General features: G+C 34.7%; 1 protein-coding gene across 1 annotated transcript in view; it reads right to left on the minus strand.

Annotated features, from left to right (window-relative positions):
* LOC127557569 (carcinoembryonic antigen-related cell adhesion molecule 3-like) overlaps positions 1-23,234 on the minus strand; it is a 272,771-nt gene that overhangs the window by 137,887 nt on the left and 111,650 nt on the right. The gene's annotated exons all lie outside the window — the stretch shown is intronic.

The raw sequence follows: 23,234 nt of genomic DNA on the forward strand, positions 1-23,234 counted from the left end.
GAATACCTCTAAAGAGACTTCCAAGTATATGGAATGGGATAGGATGATAGCCAGCAAAGGAGTTCACTGAGCAATGTCGATGACAGGCCAGGTGCAATGGCTATCACAGAGATTGTTACAAGTAAGAGAAGACAGACAGACACTGGTGCTTCAAAATGGAAATGATTAAGAATAAGATGAAGATACTTTATTATTAACAACCCTGCTTATATATGCTTTCTAACCTGTTGCTAAAGAAACAAAAAGGAAAACAAAAAGTAGATGAATTAGTCAGGAAACAAAGGGACTATATGAATATTGGATTCAAGGAGAAATTTTAGCTTTCTCAGACAAACTGTCTTTCCTCTATCTAGCCTGATGTCATTATCATTCCTGCAAATCCATTCCCATCTGATTCAAGTACATCTGTTCCTAAAACTCCCTGGCTTCCACCAGTCAGTGGGCAGATTCCAGTGAGGGTTCAATGCCAGGTCAGAATGACATGAATTCCTGCAAATTATGCACAGACTAAGCAAGTGTGAATGCCTGGCAAAGCACAGATTGGGATCTTGCAAGTTCTGCACAGTCTCAGCAGGTGTCATTACCTGGGAAGGCACAGTTCATACTGAAAAGTAGGAGTTTGGGAAAGGGAGATAGATCAGGTCCAGAAGAGGGTACAGGCTGCAGAAAACCAGAATCCTGTAGTATGTTGTTTACAGGAAACACACTTGAAAAGGGTGATATATACAGAATAAAAGTAAAAGGGTGGAGCAGAATCTACTATGCTTCAGGTGAAGCCAAAAAAGCAGGGGTAGCCATCCTGATCTCAGGTCAAGCAAAAGCAAAAGTTGATCTAATTAAAAGAGATAAGGAAAATTTAGCAAGGGTAAAGGGTAGCATAGATAATGAAGCAATATCAATACTAAACATGTATGTACCAAGTGGTATAACATCTAGATTCCTAAAGGAGAAGTTAAGAGAGCTGCAAGAAGAAATAGACAGCAAAACTATAATAGTGGGAGATCTCAACACTGCACTCTCAGAATTAGATAAGTCAAACCACAAAACCAGTAAGAAAGAAGTTAAAGAGGTAAATAGAATATTAGAAAAGTTAGGTATAGTAGGCCTTTAGAGACAACTGAATGGAAACAGAAAGGAGTATAATTTCTTCTCAGCAGTTCATAGAACCTATACAAAAATTGACCATGTATTAGGACATAAAGATCTCAAAATTAAATGCAGAAAGGCAGAAATAGTAAATACATCCTTCTCAGATCATGATGCAATTAAAAATTACATTTAATAAAAAGCCAAGAGAAAATAGACTAAAAAGTAATTGGAAACTAAATAATCTCATCCTAAAGAATGATTGGGTGAAACAGACAATCATAGACACAATTAATAATTTCACCCAAGAGAATGACCATAATGAGACATCATACCAAACTGTGTGGGATTCAGACAAGGCAGTAATAAGAAGAAATTTTATATCTCTAGAGGCTTATTTGCATAAAATAGAGAAAGAGAAAATCAATGAATTAGGTATACAACTAAAAAATCTAGAAAAAGAACAAATTAAACCCCTCAATTAAACATTAAACTCGAAATTCTAAAAATAAAAGGAGAGATCAATAAAATTGAAATTAAAAAAAAAAAACTATTGAATTAATAAATAAAACTAAAAGTTGGTTTTATGAAAAAACTAACAAAATAGATAAACCCTTGGTAAATTTGATTAGAAAAAGGAAAGAAGAAAGTCAAGTTGTTAGCCTTAAGAATGAAAAGGGAGAAATTTCCACTAATGAAGAGGAAATTAGCTCAATAGGAGTTACTTTGCCCCACTTTAAGCCAATAAATTTGATAACTTAAATGAAATGGATGAATATCATCCAAAATATAGGTTGCCCAGATTAACACAGGAAGAAGCAAATTGGCTAAATAGTCCCATTTTAGAAAAAGAAATAGAACAAGTTATTAATTAAGTCCCTAAAAATCTCCAGGATCAGATGGATTTCCATGCGAATTCTACCAAACACAATTAATAGAACAATTAATTCCAATGCTATATAAACTATTTGAAAAAAAAATTAGGGAATTAAGGAGTCCTACCAAATTCCTTTCATGATACAGATATGGTACTGATACCTAAACCAGGTAGGATGAAAACAGAAAAAAAAATTATAGACCAATTTCCCTAACGAACAATGATGCCAAAGTCTTATATAAAATATTAGCAAAAAGACTATAGAAAATCATCTCCAGGATAATATATCATGACCAAGTAGGATTTATACCAGGAATGCAGGGCTAGTTCAATATTAGGAAAATATTAGCATAATTGACTATATCAATAATTACATTAACAAAAACCATATGATCATCTCAATAGATGCAGAAAAAGCATTTGATAAAATCCAACACCCATTCCTATTAAAAACACAAGAGAGTATAGGAATAAATGGACTTTTCCTTGAAATAGTCAATAGCATCTATTTAAGACTATCAATAAGCATCACATGTAATAGTGATAAACTGGAACCATTTCCAGTAAAATCAGGAGTGAAACAGGGTTGCCCCCTTTCACTATTACTATTCAATATTGTATTAGAAATGTTAGCTTTGGCAATAAGAGATGAAAAAGAAATTAAAGTAATTAGAGTAGGTAATGAGGAAACCAAATTATCACTCTTTGCAGATGATATGATGGTATACTTAGAGAATACCAGAGATTCTATTAAAAAGCTATTAGAAATAATCCACCCCTTTAGCAAAGTTGCAGGATACAAAATAAATCCACATAAATCCTCAGCATTTTTATACAGCAACAACAAAATCCAACAGCAAGTGATACAAAGAGAAATCCCATTCAAAATAACTATTGATAGCATAAAATATTTGGGAATCCATCTACCACAGGAAAGTCAGGAATTATATGAGCATAATTACAAAATACTTTCCACATGAATAAAGTCAGATTCAAATAATTGGAAAAATATTAAGTGCTCTTGGATAGGCTGAGAGAAAATAATAAAGATGACAATACTCCCTAAACTAATCTATTTATTTAGTGCTATACCAATCAGACTCCCAAGAAAATATTTTAATGATTTAGAAAAAATAACAACAAAATTCATATGGAAGAACAAAAAGTAGAGATTCTCAAGAGAATTAATGAAAAAAAAATCAAATGAAGGTGGTCTAGCTGTACCCGATCTAAAACTATATTATAAAGCAGCAGTCACCCAAACCATTTGGTATTGGCCAAGAAATAGATTAGTTGATCAGTGGACTAGGTTTGGTTCACAAGACAAAATAGTCAATAACTATAGCTATCTATTGTTTGACAAACCCAAAGATCTGAACTTTTGGGATAAGAATTCATTATTTGACAAAACCTGCTGGGAAAACTGGAAATTAGTATGGCAGACACTAGGCATGGACCCACACTTAACACGTACACCAAGATAAGATCAAAATGGGTCCATGATTTAGGCAAAAAGAATGAGATTATAAATAAATTAGAGGAACATAGGATAGTTTACCTCTCAGACTTGTGGAAGAGGAAGGAATTTGTGACCAAAAATGAACTAGAGATCATTATTGATCACAAAATAGAAAATTTTGATTATATCAAATTAAAAAGCCTTTGTACAAACAAAACTAATGCAAACAAGATTAGAAGGGAAGCAAGAACCTGGGAAAACATTTTCACAGTTAAAGGTTTTGATAAAGGCCTCATTTCCAAAATATATAGAGAATTGACTCTAATTTAAGAAATCAAGCCATTCTCCAATTGCTAAATGGTCAAAGGTTATGAACAGACAATTTTCAGATGATGAAATTGAAACTATTTCTATTCATATGAAAGAGTGTTTCAAATCACTATTGGTCAGAGAAATGCAAATTAAGACAACTCAGATACCACTACACACCTGTCAGATTGGCTAAGAGGATAGGAAAAAATAATGATGAATGTTGCAGGGGATACACAAAAACTGGGACACTGATGCATTGTTGGTGGAGTTGTGAACGAATCTAACCATTCTGGAGAGCAATTTGGAATTATGCCCCAAAAGTGATCAAACTGTGCATACCCTTTGATCCAGCAGTGCTACTACTGGGCTCATACTCCAAAGAGATACTAAAGAAGAGAAAGGGACCTGATGTGCCAAAATGTTTGTGGCAGCCCTAAAACTGGCTAGAAATTGGCTAGTAGTGGCTAGAAACTGGAAAATGAATGGATGCCCATCATTTAGAGAATGGTTGGATAAATTGTGGTATATGAATGTTATGGAATATTATTGATCTGTAAGAAATGACCAGCAGAATGAATACAGAGAGGCTTGGAGAAACTTACATGAACTGATACTAAGTGAAATGAGCAGAACCAGGAGATCATTAAATATTTCAACAACGATACTGTGTGAGGATGTATTCTGATGGAAATGGATTTCTTCGACAAAGAGAAGACCTAATTCAGGTTCAATTGATCAATGATGGACAGAAGCAGCTACACCCAAAGAAAGAATGCTGGGAAATGACTGTAAACTGTTTGCATTTTTTTTCTTCCAGGGTTATTTTTAACCTTCTGAGTCCAATTCTTCCTGTGCAACAAGAGAACTGTTCAGGTCTGCACACATATATTGTATCTAGGATATACTGTGACATATTTAACATGTATAGGACTGCTTGCCATCTGGGGGAAGGGGTGGAGGAAGGGAGGGGGAAAGTCAGAACAGAAGTGAGTGCAAGGGATGTTTTAAAAAATTACCCAGGCATGGGTTCCATCAGTAAAAAGTTATAATTATTAAAACAAAAGAAATTAAAGGAATTAGAATAGGTAATGAGGAAACCAAATTATCACTCTTTGCAGATGATATGATGGTGTACTTAGAGAACCCTAGAAATTCTACTAAAAGCTATTAGAAATAATCCACAACTTTAAAGAAGTTGCAGGATACAAAATAAATCCACATAAATCACCAGCATTTTTATACATCACTAACAAAATCCAACAGCAAGAGATACAAAGAGAAATCCCATTTAAAATTTTTGTTAAAATAATTGTCAATAGTATAAAATACTTAGGAATCTATCTGCCAAGAGAAAGCCAGGAACTATATGAGCAAAACTACAAAACACTTTCCACACAAATAAAATCAGATCTAAACAATTGGAAATACATTAAGTGCTCCTGGATAAGTTGAGCAAATATGATAAAGATGACAATGCTACCTAATCTAATCTATTTATTTAGTGCTATACCAATCAGACTCCCAAGAAACTATTTTAATGAGTTAGGAAAAAATAACAACAAAATTCATCTGGAAGAACAAAAGGTCAAGAATTTCAAGGGAACTGATAAAAAAAAATTAAATGATGGTGGCCTAGCTGTACCTGATCTAAAACCATATTATAAAGCAGCGGTCACCAAAGCCATTTGGTTTTGGCTAAGAAATAGACTAGTTGATCTGTGGAATAGGATAAATTCACAGGACAAAATAATCAATAACTATAGCAATCTAGTGTTTGACCAACCCAAAGACCCCAGCCTTTGGGATAAAAATTCATTATTTGACAGGAAAATTGGAAATTAATATGGCATAAAGTAGGCATTGATCCATACTTAACACTGTACACCAAGATAAGATCAAAATGGGTTCATGATCTAGGCATAAAGAATGAGATTATAAATAAATTAGAAGGACAAATAGTTTACCTCTCAGACCTGTGGAGGAGGAAGGAATTTGTGACCAACGAAGAAGTCGAGATTGTTATTGATCATAAAATAGAAAATTTGATTATATGAAATTAAAAAGCTCTTGTACAAATAAAACAAATGCAGACAGAATTAGGAGGCAAGCAATAAACTGGCAAAACATTCTTACAGCTAAAGGTTCTGATAAAGGCCTCATCTCCAAAATATATAGAGAATTGACTCTATTATAAGAAATCAAGGCATTGAGCAATTGATAAATGGTCAAAGGAGATGAACAATTTTCAGATGATGAAATTGAAACTATTTCTAGTCATATGAAAAGGTGTTCCAAATCATTGTTGATCAGAGAAATGCAAATTAAGACAACTCTGAGATACCACGTCACATCTGTCAGATTGGCTAAGATGAAAGGAAAAGATAATGATGAATTTTGGAGGGGATGTGGGAAAACTGGGATACTGAAGTATTTTTGGTGGAGTTGTAAATGGATCCAACTATTCTGGCGAGCAATCTGGAATTATGCCCCAAAAGTTATCAAACTGTGCATACCCTTTGATCCAGCAGTGCTACTACTGGGCTTATATCCCAAAAGAGATATTAAAATAAGATACGTAAAAATGTTTGTAACAACTCTCTTTGTAGTGGCCAGAAATTGGAAATTGAGTGAATGCCCATCAATTGGAGAATGCCTTGGTAAATTGTGGTATATAAATGTTATGGAATATAATTGCTGTATAAGAAATGACCAGCAGGATGAGTACAGAGAGGCTTGGAGAGACAGACATGAACTGATACTAAATGAAATGAGCGGAACCAGGAGATCATTATACACTTCAACAACTATACTGCATGATGATCAATTCTGATGGACCTGGCTCTCTTCAATAATGAGAGGATCCAAATCTATTCCAATCTGTTCCAATTGAGCTGCAATGAACAGAACCAACTATATCCAGAGAAAAAAACACTTGGAAGTGAGTATGGGCCACAACATAACATTTCCACACTTTCTGTCACTGTTTTCTTGCATTTTTGTTTTTTTTCTTCTCAGGTCATTTTTAACTTCTTTCTAAATCTTATCTTTCCTGTGCAACAAGATAACTGTATAAATATGTATACATATATTGTATTTAACTTGTACTTTAACATATTTAACATATATGGGATTACCTGCCATCTAGTGGAGAGGGTGGGAGGAAAGAGGGGAACTTTTGGAACAGAAGGTTTTGCAAGGGTCAATGTTGAAAAATTACCCATGCATATGTTTTGTGTATAAACAGCTATAATAAAAATAAAATTTAAAAAATTAGATCAATTTTTGCTTTTACTTGATCTGAGATGAGGATGGCTGCCCCTGTTTTTTACTTCACCTGAGCATAATAGATTCTGCTCCAGCCTTTTGCCTTTTCTTTATTTGTATACCTCTGCTTTAAATATGTTTCTTGCAAACAGCATATTGTAGGATTTTGGATTTTGCTCCATTCTGCTATCTGCTTACTCTTTATGGGAGAGTTCACCTCATTCCCATTTACAGTTAAAACTACTAATTCTGCATTTCCTGCCATCTTATAAACCCCAAATTATATTTTTCTTTGTCCTTTTCCCTTTTCACTTCTCCCCAGTATTTTATTTATGAGCACTACTTGCCTCAGGCTGTCCTCTCCCTTTAGATACTTTCCTCTTTTCTCATACCTTCCCCCTACTATGTCTGTTTTCCCTTCTGTTTAGTTTATCCCTTGCCTTTTTGTTTTTCTCCTACCACTTTTCTATAGGATGAGAGAAGTTTCTCAGTGAAACCAAATATATGTAATATTCTTTTTTTGAGCTAAATCTGATGAGAGTAAGAATCACACAATATTCATCAACCTCCCTTTTTTCTCAATTATAATAGATTTTCTTTGGCACTTCCTGAGATGTTATGTCCCTCATTTTATCTCCACCTTCCCCTTTTTTTTTCTGTTACAATCCCCTTTCCACTTCTTTTTTAGATTAAAGCAGTAAAATAAGATTATACATGTACTCTCTCTGTATACCTATAACAGAAATACAGTTCTCAAGGGTTTTTTTTTTTCTTTTTACCTTTTTATAATTCCCTTGAGTCATAAATTTGAAGGTCAAATTTTTTGTTTAGCTCTGTTCTTTTCATCAAAAATAAATGGAACTCCCCAGTTTTATTGAATGTCTATCTTCTTCCCCAAAAGAAAATGCTCAGTTTAGCTGGGTAATTTATTTTTTGCTACATTTCAAGTTCCTTCACCTTTTGGAATATCAGATTCCAGGCTCTTCGATCCTTTAAAGTGGAAGCTGCTAGGACCTGAGTAATTTATATTGTGGCTCCTCAGAATCTGAATTGTTTCTTTCTGGCTGCTTGTAATATTTTTTCCTTGATACTTCTGAAATTTAGCCACTATATTCCTTGGGGTTTTAATTTTGGAGTCTGTTTCAGGAAGTGTTCAGTGAATTCTTTCAATGATCATTTTGCCTTCTGATTTTATGACATCCAGGCAGTTGTCTTTGATGATTTCCTGAAAAATATTGTCTAGGCTCTTTTTTCCAACATGGATTTCAGGGAGTCCAATAATCCTTAGATTATCTCTCTTAAATCTATTTCCCAGGTTGGTTGTTTGCCCATTTAGATATTTTAATTTGGCCAATGTGAATGGTCAATCTGACAAATGTATAGTGGTATCTCAGAGTTGTCTTAATTTGCATTTCTCTGATCAATAGTGAATCAGTCATTGTTTTGTTTTTATTTATTTATTTTTAAATTATAGCTTTTTCAGTCATTGTTTTGTTTTCATTTATTTATTTTTTAATTATAGCTTTTTATTTATAAGATATGTGCATGGGTAATTTTTTAGCATTGACAATTGCAAAACCCTTTGTTCCAGTTTTATCCCTCCTTTGCCCACACCCCCTCCCCAGATGACAGGTTGACCAATACATGTTAAACATGTTAAAACATAAGTTAAATACAATATGTGTATACAAAATTATTCATTGTTAATAAGAATCATGTCCATCAGTATTGATCCTCATATAATCTTGCTGTTTCTGTGTATAATGATCTCCTGGTTCTGATCATTTCACTTAGCATCAGTTCATGTAAGTCTCTTTAGACCTCTCTGGAATCATCCTGCTGACCATTTCTTATTGAACAACATTCCATAATATTCATACACCATAACTTGTTTAGCCATTCTCCAACTGATGGGCATTCACTCAGTAGCCAGTTTCTTGCCACAACAAAAAGAGTTGCCATGAACATTTTTGCACATGTGGGTCCTTTTCCCTCCTTTATAACCTCTTTAGGACACAGTCAGTAGAACCACTGCAGGATCAAAGGATATGCACAGATTGATAGCCCTTTGGGCACAGTTCCAAATTGCTTTCCAGAATGATTGAATCAGTTCACAACTCCCACCAACAATGTGTCAGTGTCCCAGTTTTCCCACATCCCCTCCAACATTTGCCATTATCTTTTACTGTCATTTTAGCCAGTCTGAGAGGTGTATAATGATATCTCAGGGTTGTCTGAATTTGCTTTTCTGATCAATAATGATTTAGAACACCTTTTCATATGCCTAGAAATGGTTTTAATTTCTTCATCTAAAAATTCCCTGTTCATATCTTTTGAACATTTATCAATTAGAGAATGGGTTGAATTCTTATAAATTAGAGTCAGTTCTCTATATATTTTAGAAATGAGGCCTTTATCAGAATCCTTATTATTGCTTCCCTTTGAATTTTATATGCTTTGGTTTTGTTTGTACAAAAACATTTTAACTTAATATAATCAAAATTATCTATTTTGCCTTCAATAATGTACTCAAGTTTTCCTTTGGTTACAAATTCCTTTCTACTCCAGAGATCTGAGAGGTAAATTATCCTTTTTACTTCTAATTTGCTTATAATATCACTCTTTATGTCTAAATCATGAACCTATTTTTATCTTATCTTAGTATAGGGTGTTAGGTGTGTGTCAATACTTACTTTCCGCCATACTAATTTTCAAGTTTCCCAGCAGTTTTTGTCAAATAGTGTGTTCTTATCTCCAAAACGAGGGTCTTTAGATTTGTCAAACACTAAATTACTGTAGTTATTGACTATTTTGTTCTGTGAATCTAGCTTCTTCCACCAATTGACTACACTTTTAGCCAGTAGCCAATGTTTTGGTGATCACTGCTTTGTAATATAGTTTTAGGTCTGGCACAGCTAGGCCACCTTCATTTGCATTTTCTTTCATTAATTCCTTTGAAATTCTTGACCTTTTGTTCTTCAGATGAGTTTTGTTATTATTTTTTTATAGCTCTGTGAAGTGATTTCTTGGGAGTTTGATTGGTATGGCACTGAATAAGTAGATAAATTTAGGTAGTATTATCATTTTTATTATATTAGCTCAGCCTACCCATGAGCACTTGATAATTTTCCAAGAGATTAGATCTGACTTTTTCTTTGTGGAAAGTGTTTTATAGTGTCTTCGTCTAGTTCCTGACCTTTCCTTGGCAGATATATTCCCAAATATTTTATACTATAGACAGATATTTTGAATGGAATTTCTCTTTGCATCTCTTGCTGCTGGACTTTGTTGGTAATATATAAAAATGCTGATCAATTATGTGAATTTATTTTGTGTCCTGCAACTTTGCTAAAGTCGTAAATCATTTCTAGTAGTTCTTTAGTTGATTCTCTAAGTATATCATCATGTCATTTGCAAAGAGGGATAATTTGGTTTTCTCCTTACTTATTGTAATTCCTTTAATATCTTCTTCTTCTCTTATTGCCAGAGCTAGCATTTCTAATACAATATTGAATAGTAATGGTGATAGTGGGCAAACTTGTTTCACTCTTGATCTTACTGGTAATGGTTCCAGTTTATCCCCAGTACATCAGATGCTTGGCGATGGTTTTAAAGAGATGTTATTGATGATTTTGAGGAAACCTCCATTTATTCATATACTTTCTAGTCAGCAAGGGTCAACTTTTTAACTAGGGGGCCAGTTCACTGTCCCTCAGACTGTTTTTGTTTTGTGGGCCTTTAAATAAAGAAACTTCATAGCCCTGGGTGAAAGGGATAATCATCCTCCGTTGCTGCATCTGACCTGCAGGCCGTAGTTTGAGGACCCCTGTTCTAGTATTTCTAATAGGACAGGATTTTGTCAAATGTTTTTTCTGAATCTATTGAGACAATCATATGATTTTTGTTAGTTTGGTTTTGATATAGTCAATTATGTTAATGATTTTTCTAATACTGAACCAGCCCTGTATTCCTGGTATAAATCCTACTTGGTCATGATGTATTATCCTGGAGATAACTTGCTGTAATTTCTTTGCTAATATATTGTTTAAGATTTAAGATTTTTTCCAATACCAAGATATCTTTTAACAATCACGACAACAATCTGCACCCAAAGAGAGGACTGTAGGAACTGAATGTGGATCACAACATAGCATTTTTACTTCTTTTTTTTTTTGTTGTTGTTTGCTTTAATTTATTTTCTTCCTTGTTTTTCTTTCCTTTTTGATTTTTTTTTTAATGCAGCAAAATAATTGTATAAATACTTATGCCTATATTGGATTTACATATATTAACCCTCCCCCCTTCCCCTCCCCAACCCTTGCCAATCTCAGTAACCATGAAAGGATCACTCTCTGGCATGGCTATCACTAGGGACCTCACCATCTAACCTGATAACTACTTTGTTCCATAGCAGATTGGAGAGGACTCTCTCTTCTTCTAGAAGTAAAAGGATCAGAGAATTAAACTTCCCAAACTGAAGAAAAATAACAAGAAATAGGTCACACATTTTTCTCATTTTTGCATGAAGAAAAGGAATGGTTCACATACAGAACAGAGGCAGTAGTGAGTGGATTGTCCTGTCTAACACTAGGTTGGCACAAGACAAAGGCTTACAAGTATCTGTGTCGGATCAGGACATAGAAAATATGCTGTTGATTCTCACTTGAAACAAGCTGTTTGTTTAACCAAGAATAAACAAAACTCAAATCATATATCTCATTTCAGAATGGAATTGTTACTTAGTCATTGTGGAAAACAAGTTTGGTCAGATAAATACGGCACCTTTGATTACTAGAAACTGCATGTATTAAAAACCATAAACAAAGAACCAGATTTTTGGCAAATAGGTTATTGGAGAAGAACTTTTAAACAAAGAGATGTGAAATGAATAATTTTTATTACATTAAAGTTAAAGAGTGTTGCACAAAGCCCTCTTTGTAGTAGTCAGAAACTGGAAACTGAGTGGATGTCCATCAATTGGAGAATGGCTAAATAAATTGTGGTATATGAATGTTATGGAAATTATTGTTCTGTAAGAAATGACCAGCAGGATGATTTCAGAAAGGCCTGGAAAGACTTATATGAACTGATGTTGAGTGAAATGAGCAGGATCAGGAGATCATTATACACATGAACAACAATACTATTTGATGATCAATTCTGATGGACCTGGCCACCGTCAGCAATGAGATGAACTAAATCAGTTCCAATGGAGCAGGAATGAATTGAACCAGCTACACCCAGTGAAAAAACTCTGAGAGATGACTAAGAACTATTACATAGAATTCCCAATCCTCTATTTTTGTCTGCCTGCATTTTTTATTTCATCCACAGGCTAATTATACACTATTTCAGAGTCTGATTCTTTTTGTACAGCAAAATAACTGTTTGGATATGTATACTTACTTTGTATTTAATTTATACTTTAACATATTTAACATGTATTGGTCAACCTGCCATCTGGGGAGGTGGTGGGGGGAAGTAGGGGAAAAATTGGAACAAAAGGTTTGGAGATTGTCAGTGCTATAAAATTACCCATGCATATAACTTCTAAATAAAAAGCTATTTAAAAAAAAAAGTATTGAACAAACAAAACTAATGCAACCAAGATTAAAAGAAAAGCAGGAAACTGGGAGAGTAGGATTGTACCCCAAGTTTCTCTGATAAAGTTCTCATTTCACAAATATATAGAAAACTCAATTAAAGTTAGAATATAAGTTATTTCTCAATTGGTGAATGGTCAAAGGATATGACAACATTTATCAAAATAAGAAATAATTGCATTTTAGTCATTTGACTAAAATGCATTTTTCATATATATATAAAACAATAGTTTATAAATATATAATACAAACTATAGCAAATGAATTTTAATCTTAAAAAATGCTCCAAATCACTATTGATTAGGCAAATTGCAAATTAAAACAATTCGGAGGCACCATCCCACTCTGATCAGATTACCTAATAAGACAGAAATGGGAAATGACAAATGTTGGAGGGAATGTGGAAAAGTTGACACACTAATGCAGTCTTAATAGAGTTGTGAACTGATACAACCATTTTTGAGAAAAACTTGGTGCTATGTCTTAGTGCTAAAAAATTGTATACACTTTGACCTAGAAATACTACCATTATTTCTGTCTGCCAAAGTAAGAGTTTTGTTTTGTTATAAGAAAAGGATCTGCATGTATTAAAAAAAAATTATGACAGCTTTTTTTGAATGTGACAAATATAGGAAATGGAGGGGCTTCCCATCAGTTGAGGAATAGTTGAACAAGAGGTGGTATATGATTGAGATTCTCACCAATAAGATACAAGACAATTCTAAATCACTTTTTATGAAAAATTATTAACTAGAGGAAAAAAATGATGGAATATGAATATAGATTGTAGCACACTTGTAAAAATATTTTTAAAACTTTTTTTTTTCTTTCCTGTATTCTTTTTTGCAACATGGCTAATATGGAAATACATTCGTATATAGTTTCACATGTATGGTCTGTAACAAAATACTTGCTTTTTCAAGAAAGGGCCAGGAAAGGGGGGAGAAAAAAGAATTTGGAACTCTAAAATTATAAAAAAAAATGAATGTTAGCAATGATTTTTGACATTTAATTGAGAAACATAAAATAAAAACATTCTTTAAAATGTAAAAGACATGCTAGTTTTAAAAGAAAAAAAAGAATTCATTTTGTTTGATTTCCTGAATTTGCCTACTTGACCAGGGCATTCCTTTCAACCAAGATTCCTTTCAACATTTCACTTCAATTGAGGTCTTCAAGACATTTGATAGGATCATGGAATAAGGGAGATAGTTAAGAGATTTTAAAATCAGCTTATACAAACATTTTATTTAGACACTGAGAAATTCAGACTGTGGAAAATCCTATTCAGAAATTGTGTCTCTACTAGGTGAGGGGAAACAAATGTTGTCTTTCTGAGATAACATCTCCCACAAAGTTATGCTAAAGACTTTCTCTGCTTATAGAAACTGAACGCCCTCATCTGCCTACATTTGTATGTTTGTATCGAAAATTCATTCAAAGCAGTCACAGTGTAACTTTGGATGGTAAGGCAGGAAGCAGAGAGGCCTGGGAGTGACTGATGTGGAAGAGGGCTTCAGATCAGCCTGTAATGACACTTGGGCAAACCTGAGGAAAGAGAACATTTTCGTCAGGAGAGGGTGGTTGAATTGAAAGGGCTCAGAGTTCTTTGTTAACAGGACAGACTGATGCAGTCAGCTGGAGATGATATAAGGTCATATATACTCAATATTTTGCAAACCTTTAAATGCTAAGCAAACATTTGCTACTTTTATTATTCTTCATGAGAAAAGAGCCTAGAAAAGAGTAAGGCTGTGAAAAACTTGAGATTGATTTAGAAGGGGATTTATCCTGGATTCCAAAGCTAATAAGGAAAGCTCAAGATCTTTCTGAGTGGGAGGTGGTGACCCATTTAGATGTACTTTAGAAATAGCTTTCTGATTTGGGGATATGTGAGAGGACTAGAAAGTGGAAGAATTGAGTTGGAGAGACCAATTAGGAGACTAATCAAATATCCTAGGTGAGAAATGATGAAGGTCCAAATTAATGGCCCTGGAAGATTTTGCAAATACTTGCTAATGTGGAGTATATAAAAATGAGGAATTGGAGATACTGGCAGAATAATAAATCTTTGAAGGAAAGAAACCACAGAGAAGTACCAGAAGAGAAGGTGATGAAAGATAGTTTGGGGATCATGGCCGTTGGTACTGAGAGCGGTTGACTGCAGTAGGTTGCTGCCTGCCTTGATGTCCTTCCTCTCACCAGGAGAGTTTAGGGCAAACAAAATGGATGAGGGCCAGTGATGACTGCTGCCTTCCCCAACCCCAATATGAGTTCATGGGAGGAAGAAAATATCTCTGATGAGGACACTGCCATTAACTTGTGCTGCAGCTCATAGAAATGTAACTGTTTTAGAAACACTTAATTACTCTTGAATTCACTCATGGATTTTGGGATTTTTTTGTAATAATAGCTAACAATATCTACTCTTTATATAAAACTATAAAATTTGTGATGCTTCATACACACATTCATTTGATAATGAATTGTAAGTGCAGCAGGGGACCCAAGAACCCATCTCTGGGGCTGTGGTTGATTCTGTAGGTGTGCCAGAAATTATTCCTCTCTGTTACACTGGATTCCCTGCTTGGTGCTGCTGCAAGATGGACCTGGATCACCTTAGTGTCCTGTACTGAACAGAACTCCTGGGCTGGCTCCAGAACACAACTGGAAATCTCAGGCAGGCATAGAACCAACCCCAATCTTTCGTGGATGAGAATTAGAGCTAACATCTGTGCAGTTGTGATTAGTGATGAATGAGAATGCCTTAGTCATACTGGGACTTGTGTTCTCCAGGAGGCATTAGCAAAATACAAAAGGCTCTGTCTCCCATCATCTACCCAGTACTAATCCAGATAGAGGTAGATGGAAACTCTCTTCCACATCAGGCCCCTCTAGATTATTTCTAAGGACAGCAGCTGATCTCCAGTAGGGCACCTGAACCTCTCTAAAGGAGAATTTGAATATAACCTGTGGGAAAGTGACCTTGGCTCACTGGAAACATCAGGGAATAACAAGAGACCCTTTTTTAGCTTTTTAGATCAGAGAGAGGGAAGAGGACGGTGTGTGTGTGTGTGTGTGTGTGTGTGTGTGTGTGTGCGCGCGCATGTGTGTGTGTGTTTGTGTAGGGAGAGAATTCCATAGTGACCCCTGAATGCTACTGTAACACAGAGCACCTAAAGTCCTCCTATTCCTTACTTGACTGAACACCTCTTAAGAGCCTCTGCCCAGATGGCCAGGGAGTAGGGACCTCCCTTAAACACTTACACTAGCAGAGCCTCAAAGCTGAGGAGCCATTGTCTTGGGGGAGTGTCTTGCCAGCTTTTCCTCCTCCTAGCAAAGCAGAGGAAGATAGAGAACCTTGCTGTTGGTATCAGGTACATGTGGTGATGTCTCCTCTGAAAAGATTCAGCCCCAGATAGTCTCCAAGCCAAGCACAGGCCTTTAATGGGATATTAAGCCCTCAGTGGATAGGCTAAGTTCTTGGAATCAGCAGCCCAGCAAAGTAAGACTAGGATTTTTATAGTGCTAATGGTGCTGATTATATCACAAGATATGTACATTTTCAGGTTATAGGAGGAGTTTGCTTATATGAGGAAATTCTAACTCCTTGATGGAACTGTGCAGGTGGTGGTTCCCAGAATACATACAGAAAAGCCCTCTTAAGGGAGCATTAATTCTTGATAATGATATAATAGCTAGCATAGGTTTGACCGAGGACAACAAAGAAGTGGAATTTCACAGGAGCCATGTTGGGGGAAAGATTTATCGAGGGTTGTGGTCCTGTGGCTTATTCTGCATCATGTTAATGCTACTTTCTTGTGGGCTGGTTTCTATGTTGTGTTTTGTGGTAACTGTCATGAAGAAAACTTGTCACTACAGATTAAGCGTGAGAAGATGTATCCTTTTGATTTCAATGGTCTAATGCATTGTCACCAGTGTTTCCCACTCATAGACTATTCAACCATAGGATCATGTTGGTGAGTTATGTGTGAGACAGTGACCCCCAAAATAATTAGAAACTCTCAAAGCAAGAAAAAACTAACAGGAGTTTATTATGACCTCCGGAAAAAGGGCATCTCCCAATCAATTAAGCATCAGTTAAAGGAGTGCAAATCATAAACTGCAAAACACAAGATTAAATAGAACAAAAATGCCCTCCCCCTTGACCTTTTCACCCAGTTTCTGGGGGGATCGAAAAAAGTAAGTTGCATGGTAAACAGGCAACTCTGTGCAAAGGCCAAAGATAAGGCCAAAGGATAAGGACTATCTAGTATTGTCTTTGGTGGTTTGGTAATCTTATGTGGGCCTGAATTCTCAAATATGTAAGATGGGAAATTTACTAGCATCAGGAAATAAAGGGTAACAAGAGCATGCCTGTGGATATTCCTCAAATTAGTTAGTTCAAAGGAAAAGGATGTCAGGAAATCTAGGGTTGAGTAAATGTTAGAGTTGTCTGTGATCACAGTTTGAAAGATTTCCACACCAGAGTGCAGAAAGGATCTGCATAGGGATACTTATAAGAAACTAGGGGAGAAGGAGTTAAAAATGTGGAGCTCTGAAAGATAAGACACTCTTTTAAGGAACAACTCTGTACTAGAGAAAAAGAAGAATTTAAAAGCAGTGTGTGTGTGTGTGTGTGTGTGTGTGTGTGTGTTTGTGTGTGTGTGTGTGTGTGTATGTGTGTGAGTGTGATCTTCTATGCTTCTCTTTCAATCAGCTAAATTACAAAAGAAAATATCGGGCCGTTTAGCACTTAAAAAGTGCTTGTTTTATGTCTTTGTGGTGTATTTCTGTTTGCCTGTGGGGCATCTTGATGCAAAGTAAGTTAAATTTTTCTTCTAAGTTAAACTTCCAAGAGATAAAAACAGCCTCTGGACTTCTCTCCCTTGGAGAGGAATGTCCAGACTTGCTCCTTGAGATGGTATGTCCTATCCAGCCTCTCCACAGAATGGCAGGCTGTTCTAAACCTTTACCCCATGCCCCAGAGTTAGCCTCAGGTTTTCTCCAGATGGATCCCTGCATTCCACATCCCCAGAATCTTAAATTCTTCTCACAGAACTCTGGTTTCTGTAGAAGGGTGTCATCTACCTCAACATGACTTGGGAAAATCTAGAAAATATACTTTATACTTTACTTTTTCCCTTTCTTATGTTGAGGGGTGAGAAATGAGGAGTGAGAGATACCCTAACAGTGATGGGGTCTCCAGGCGGGGGTCACAATTCTATAACTCACACATACATGTGTATATCATACATGTATGTGTTTACATACATAAACATACATATACGATATGTATTCTCTCTTCCTGAGGCATTTGACAAAGAAAAATAGCAAAATAATTTTGGGTAAGATCTAATAGGGCTGGGATGCAGAAAATTGTTATCTCTTTAGACAAGAAAAAGGAAAGATGTATCTTTAGCACAGGCATTGACAGGGGACAAGAGAAAACTGTTTCTTCTTTATCAGTTAGCTAATCAATGTTTGCTATATTCATAAATGCAGGTTTTCTAAGAGTAGAGGAAAAAATGAGTTCCTGGAAATATTCAGAGCCTCAAGAATTTTCTTTTGTAATTGTAATAAAGGGAGGTAACATTAAACACTGACATAGCAGCATCATGCAGAAAGGGAAAGAATTGCAATAACAGGAAATAGAGGGTGAAATAAACACAATCCATTTTCCACAATGTACTGATCTTCAGCCCCTGACTCAAAGTACTGAGGCTCTCTGGTCCTTAGGATCATATTTGCCAGTCCTATGATGCTGAAAAAATCCGTTGATCTCCCTCAATCTAATTTTCCTTCTACAAAATGAGGAAAAATAACTTCTGGTGATGTCACAAATCTGTAAAAAGGATAACAACTCTTAAATTTGCTTGGTTTTTAGCATGCCCAGCCTGCCAATAATCAAAATCCCACAAGTGGTCTATGATATGGGGGTTTGGCACAAAAAATTGGGGTGTGATCACATGAAGAATTTACAATGGCCATTCTCTTTGAGAAAAGTTAGATTTATTTAGGGAAATAAGTTACAAACAAAAGGAAGGAATGCAATAGATACTGGGAATGGCAAATGTGAAGTCTACTTCACATTAGGAGAGCATGTAAAAGACAAGTTCCACAGGGAAACTTTCAATTACCCAGTAGAAAGAGAGCTGGCCATGAGGTTGGGGCATACCCTTAGTTGGCAGGCTAGATCCTGGAAAGTTCTTAGCACCCTTAAAGAGTTAGTTAGCTGTATAGAGGAGAAGTGGGATTGGGAAGCATAGTGGAATTAGCCCAGGTACCACACAGCATAGAGTGGGAGAAAGATACCACCAGGCAGAGTGCCAGGGTGGGCTCACCCAAAGGAAGATAGCAGCAAAGCCATGGGTCATAAGTTGTTTTATAAGGATAATTTTACCTTAAGATCTTGACATAACTTGGATTTCTAACTAGATTACCTTTATGGCCATTATCAGAACCTTCTTCCTGCTTGCCTAAGGAACTTATTTTTTATCAATTTCTCTGCTAACCATATCTAACACTGAAAACTTGATCACTGCCCGCTCCATTGCTTACCCTCCACCCTTCATCTGGACAAATTTGTTTGCCACAATTATCTAAGTATTGATTCCCATATGTCTGAGTTTTACCATTTCAGCTTTGGATATTTTTGATTAAACATGCAGTTTTCCCTTTTGTCATTTGCTCATTTTTCCAGTCTATTCTTTACTTTATCTTTTATGTTATGTATGACATGTATCAAATTTCTTTTCTTCTCAAGGACTGGAAGGGAAGAAAGGAAAGAAGAGAATTTGGAACTGAGAATTAAAAAAAAATAAACACTAAAAAGCATATACAGGGGAAAAAATAGGACGAAGGGAAATGCAGAGATGGTAATCATAATTGTGAATGTGAATGGAATGAACTCTCATAAAACAGAAGTAAATAGCAGAGTGGATTTAGAAACATAATCCTTCTATATCTTGTTTACAAGAAATACATTTGAAATAGAGAGATACATACAGAATAATTGTAAATGTCAGAATTCTTACAAAGTGCTAAGTCAATGGAATTGATAGTGACAATAATTATCTAACTTAGCATGGTACTTAACAGTTCTCTAGTACTTATTAGAGTTCACACCTTTCACACCTTTAAGAGAACATATATAAGAAGGAGCTCTCACAAGCCCACAGAAGCCCACAAGCCCCCTCTCTTAGAGGCAGAGTCAGATTCATTCCAACTTCCACCTTTGTGCTGGTTGGAGATTTAGTGGAATCTAGAGGCTGAAGCTGGAAGAGACAAAGAACTAGCAGCAAGAGCTCTTGGAACCAAGGAGAGAGATGGGCCTCTATTAAAGCTAATCAAGCCCCAGGAAATTAGACAAGAATTAAAAGGAAACAATAAAGGATTTGAACTTTAACACCTGGCTGCATTTGAGGTGATTAGTACTCCAAATTGAAACTAAGGCTGCCTCCAGAACCCCTCAAGAAACCTGCTCCCAGAAAACTTTATGTTTTAGAGAAGAACATTACAGGTAAAAGGGTAGATTAGAATTTATTATACATCAGGTTAAGCAAAAAACAAAACAAAGCAAAACAAAAAAACAGTGTTAGCAATTCTGATTTAAGATTTAATTAAGAAAACAAGGAAGAAAACTACACCTTATTAAAGGGTACCATAGACAATGAAATAGTATTAGTACCAAATGTAAATGCACCAAGTGAGTGAGCATACAGATTCTTAGAGAATAAGTTAAGCTAATTACAGAAATAGACAGCAAAAGCATATAAGTGAAGACCTCAACCTCCCCCACTTAGAATGAAACAAGAAACCATTGTTAACAGTTACTGAAGGAGGTTAATGAAATCCTGAAAACTTAGATATGATATACCTCGGAGAGAATTAATAGGGACAGAAAGGAATAGATCTTTCATGTCACCTACATGAAAATTGTCCATGTGTTAGGGCATAAAAACATCACAATCAAATGCAAAAAAAACAGGAATAGTAAATGCTTCCTTTTCAGACTACATTGCAATTAAAATTATATTTGACAAAGGGCCAGGGAGAGATAGACTAAAAACCAATTAGAAATGAAAGCATTCAATTCTAAAGAATGAGTGGGTCAAACAACAAATCATAAAAGCAATAGATAATTTCATGGAATAGGATGACAACAATGAAATAATATACCAAAACCTATGGGATGCAGTCAAAGCAGTTGCTAGAGAAAATTTTATATCTCTAAATAGTTAAATGAATAAAATAGAGAAAGAGGAGATGACTGAATTAGGGATATAACTAAAAAAAAGCTAGAAAAAAGAACAAATTAACTCCCCCAATTAAATATGAAATTAGAAATTCTGAAACTCAAAGGAAAGATTAATAAAACTGAAACTAAGAAAATTATTGAACTAATGAATAAAACTAATAGTTGGTTTCATAAAAAAACAACAAAAGAGGTAAATCTTTGGATAATTTGATTATGAAAAAAAAAAGAAAGAAAAATAAACAAATTACCAGTACCAAAAATGAAAAGGGTGAATTTGCCATGAATGAAAAAGAAATACAGCAATAAGTAGAAATTATTTTACCCAATTGTATGCCAGAAAATCTGACAATCTAATTGAAAAGGATTAATATTTACAAAAAATATAAATTATGCAGATTAAGAGATGAGAACACAAATTACTTAAACAGCCTCATTTTAGATAAAGAAATTGAACAAGCCATTAACGAACTCCCTTAAAAAAATCTCCAGGGTCAGATAGATTTACAAGCAAATTCTACCAAAGATATAAAGAACAATTAATCCCAATACTATTGGAAAAATAGGTAAAGAAGGAATCCTACCAAATTTCTTCTATGACTCAAATATGGTACTGATAGCTAAACCAAGAAGAGCCAAAACAGAGAAAGAAAATTTTCAATCTCCCTAGTGAATATTGATGCAAAATTTTTGAATAAAAGATTAGCAAAGAGATTACAACAATTTATTAGCAGGATAAGAATTTATGCCAGGAATGAAGGACTGGCTCAATATAAGGAAAACTATTGCCATAATTGACCATATCAATAACAAAACTAACAGAAATCATATGATAACCTCAATAGATGCAGAAAAAGCTTTTGACAAAGCACAGCATCCATTCCTATTAAAAACACTAGAGATTTTAGGAATAAGGGGAGTTTTCCTTAAAATGATAAACAGAATTTATATAAAACCATCAGTAAGAATGGAAATGTAATGGAAAGAAATGGGACACATTTCCAATAAGATCAGAGTGAAACAAGGATTATTATCCATTATATTAGCCCATTATCAACACTAACACTCAAAATTGTACTAGAAATATTGGCTTTACCAATAAGAAAAGAAAAAGAAATTAAATATCAGAATAGGCAATAAGGAAATAAAACAATCACTCTTTGCAGATGATATAATAGTATACTTGAAGAATTCTAGACAATGATCCAAAACCTACTTGAAGCAACAGCTTTAGGAGAGTTTCAGGATGCAAAATAACACAGAATGTTCATGAACTGCAGCATGACTAAAGAAGCATAGACATAGAATTGTGATAGAATATTATTATAGTATAACAAATGATGAGACTTTTATGAATCTATATAAAGTGAAGTGAGTAGAACTGGAGATTACTGTGCACAGTAACATCAATGTTGTAATGATGACCAATGCGACAGACTTGTTTACTCTGATCAATATAGTGATCCAAGTTAATCCCATAGGACTCATTCCATAAGTGCTATCCATCATCAGAGAGAGAACTTAAAAACACAAAGTGCATTTTAAATTGTGATTTTCTCGCTAGCTTTATTTTTGTAAAATTATTAATATAAAAATATGTTTTATAAGATTTCATATGTACTGTATAATTGATCTTGTAATGTTTGTCTTCTGGATAAGAAGGGGAGAGGTTAAAAGATGGGAGAGCATCTGGAACTCAAAATTAAAAGAAAAGAATGTTTAAAATAAACTGTCTTATTTAAGCAAATAAAAATAAATGATGATCAGCCTTTTTATATATTTACTGACAAAACACAGCATCATAACTGTACATAAGATATAATATTTGGACTTTTACCTGCCAAGACAAACCCAGGATACAAAACACTTCTCAAAGAATGTCTAATCTAAATAATTGGGAAAATATCAATAGCTCATGGGTAAACTGAGCTAATATAATAAAAATGACAATTCTCCCTGAATTTGTCTACTTTTTCAGTTCTATAGCAATCAAACTGCCAAAATATTATTCTATAGAAGTAGAAAAAATAATAACAAAATTCATCTGGAAGAACAAAAAGTCAAAAATATCAAGAGAATTAATGAAAACAAAAATACAAAGAATGGTGCCTAACTGTTCCAGATCTAAAATTATATTATAAAGCAACAGTCATCAAAACTTTTGATTCTGGCTAAGAAATAGAGTGGTGGAACAGTGAAATAGGTTAGATACACATGACACAATAATCAGTGATTATAGACAACTAGGAAGATATGAAAGCAATGACGTGGTAACAAGGAGGACAGGGGGATAGAATCAGCAATAAATTCAAGGAGAAAGGGCAAAGGGTTGAGAGCCTCTTAATGACTTATAAAAAGAGTAACTAGGTGAGGGAA

The sequence above is a fragment of the Antechinus flavipes genome, chromosome 3 (genome assembly GCF_016432865.1).
Source record: "Antechinus flavipes isolate AdamAnt ecotype Samford, QLD, Australia chromosome 3, AdamAnt_v2, whole genome shotgun sequence".
NCBI classification, from domain to species: Eukaryota; Metazoa; Chordata; class Mammalia; order Dasyuromorphia; family Dasyuridae; genus Antechinus; species Antechinus flavipes.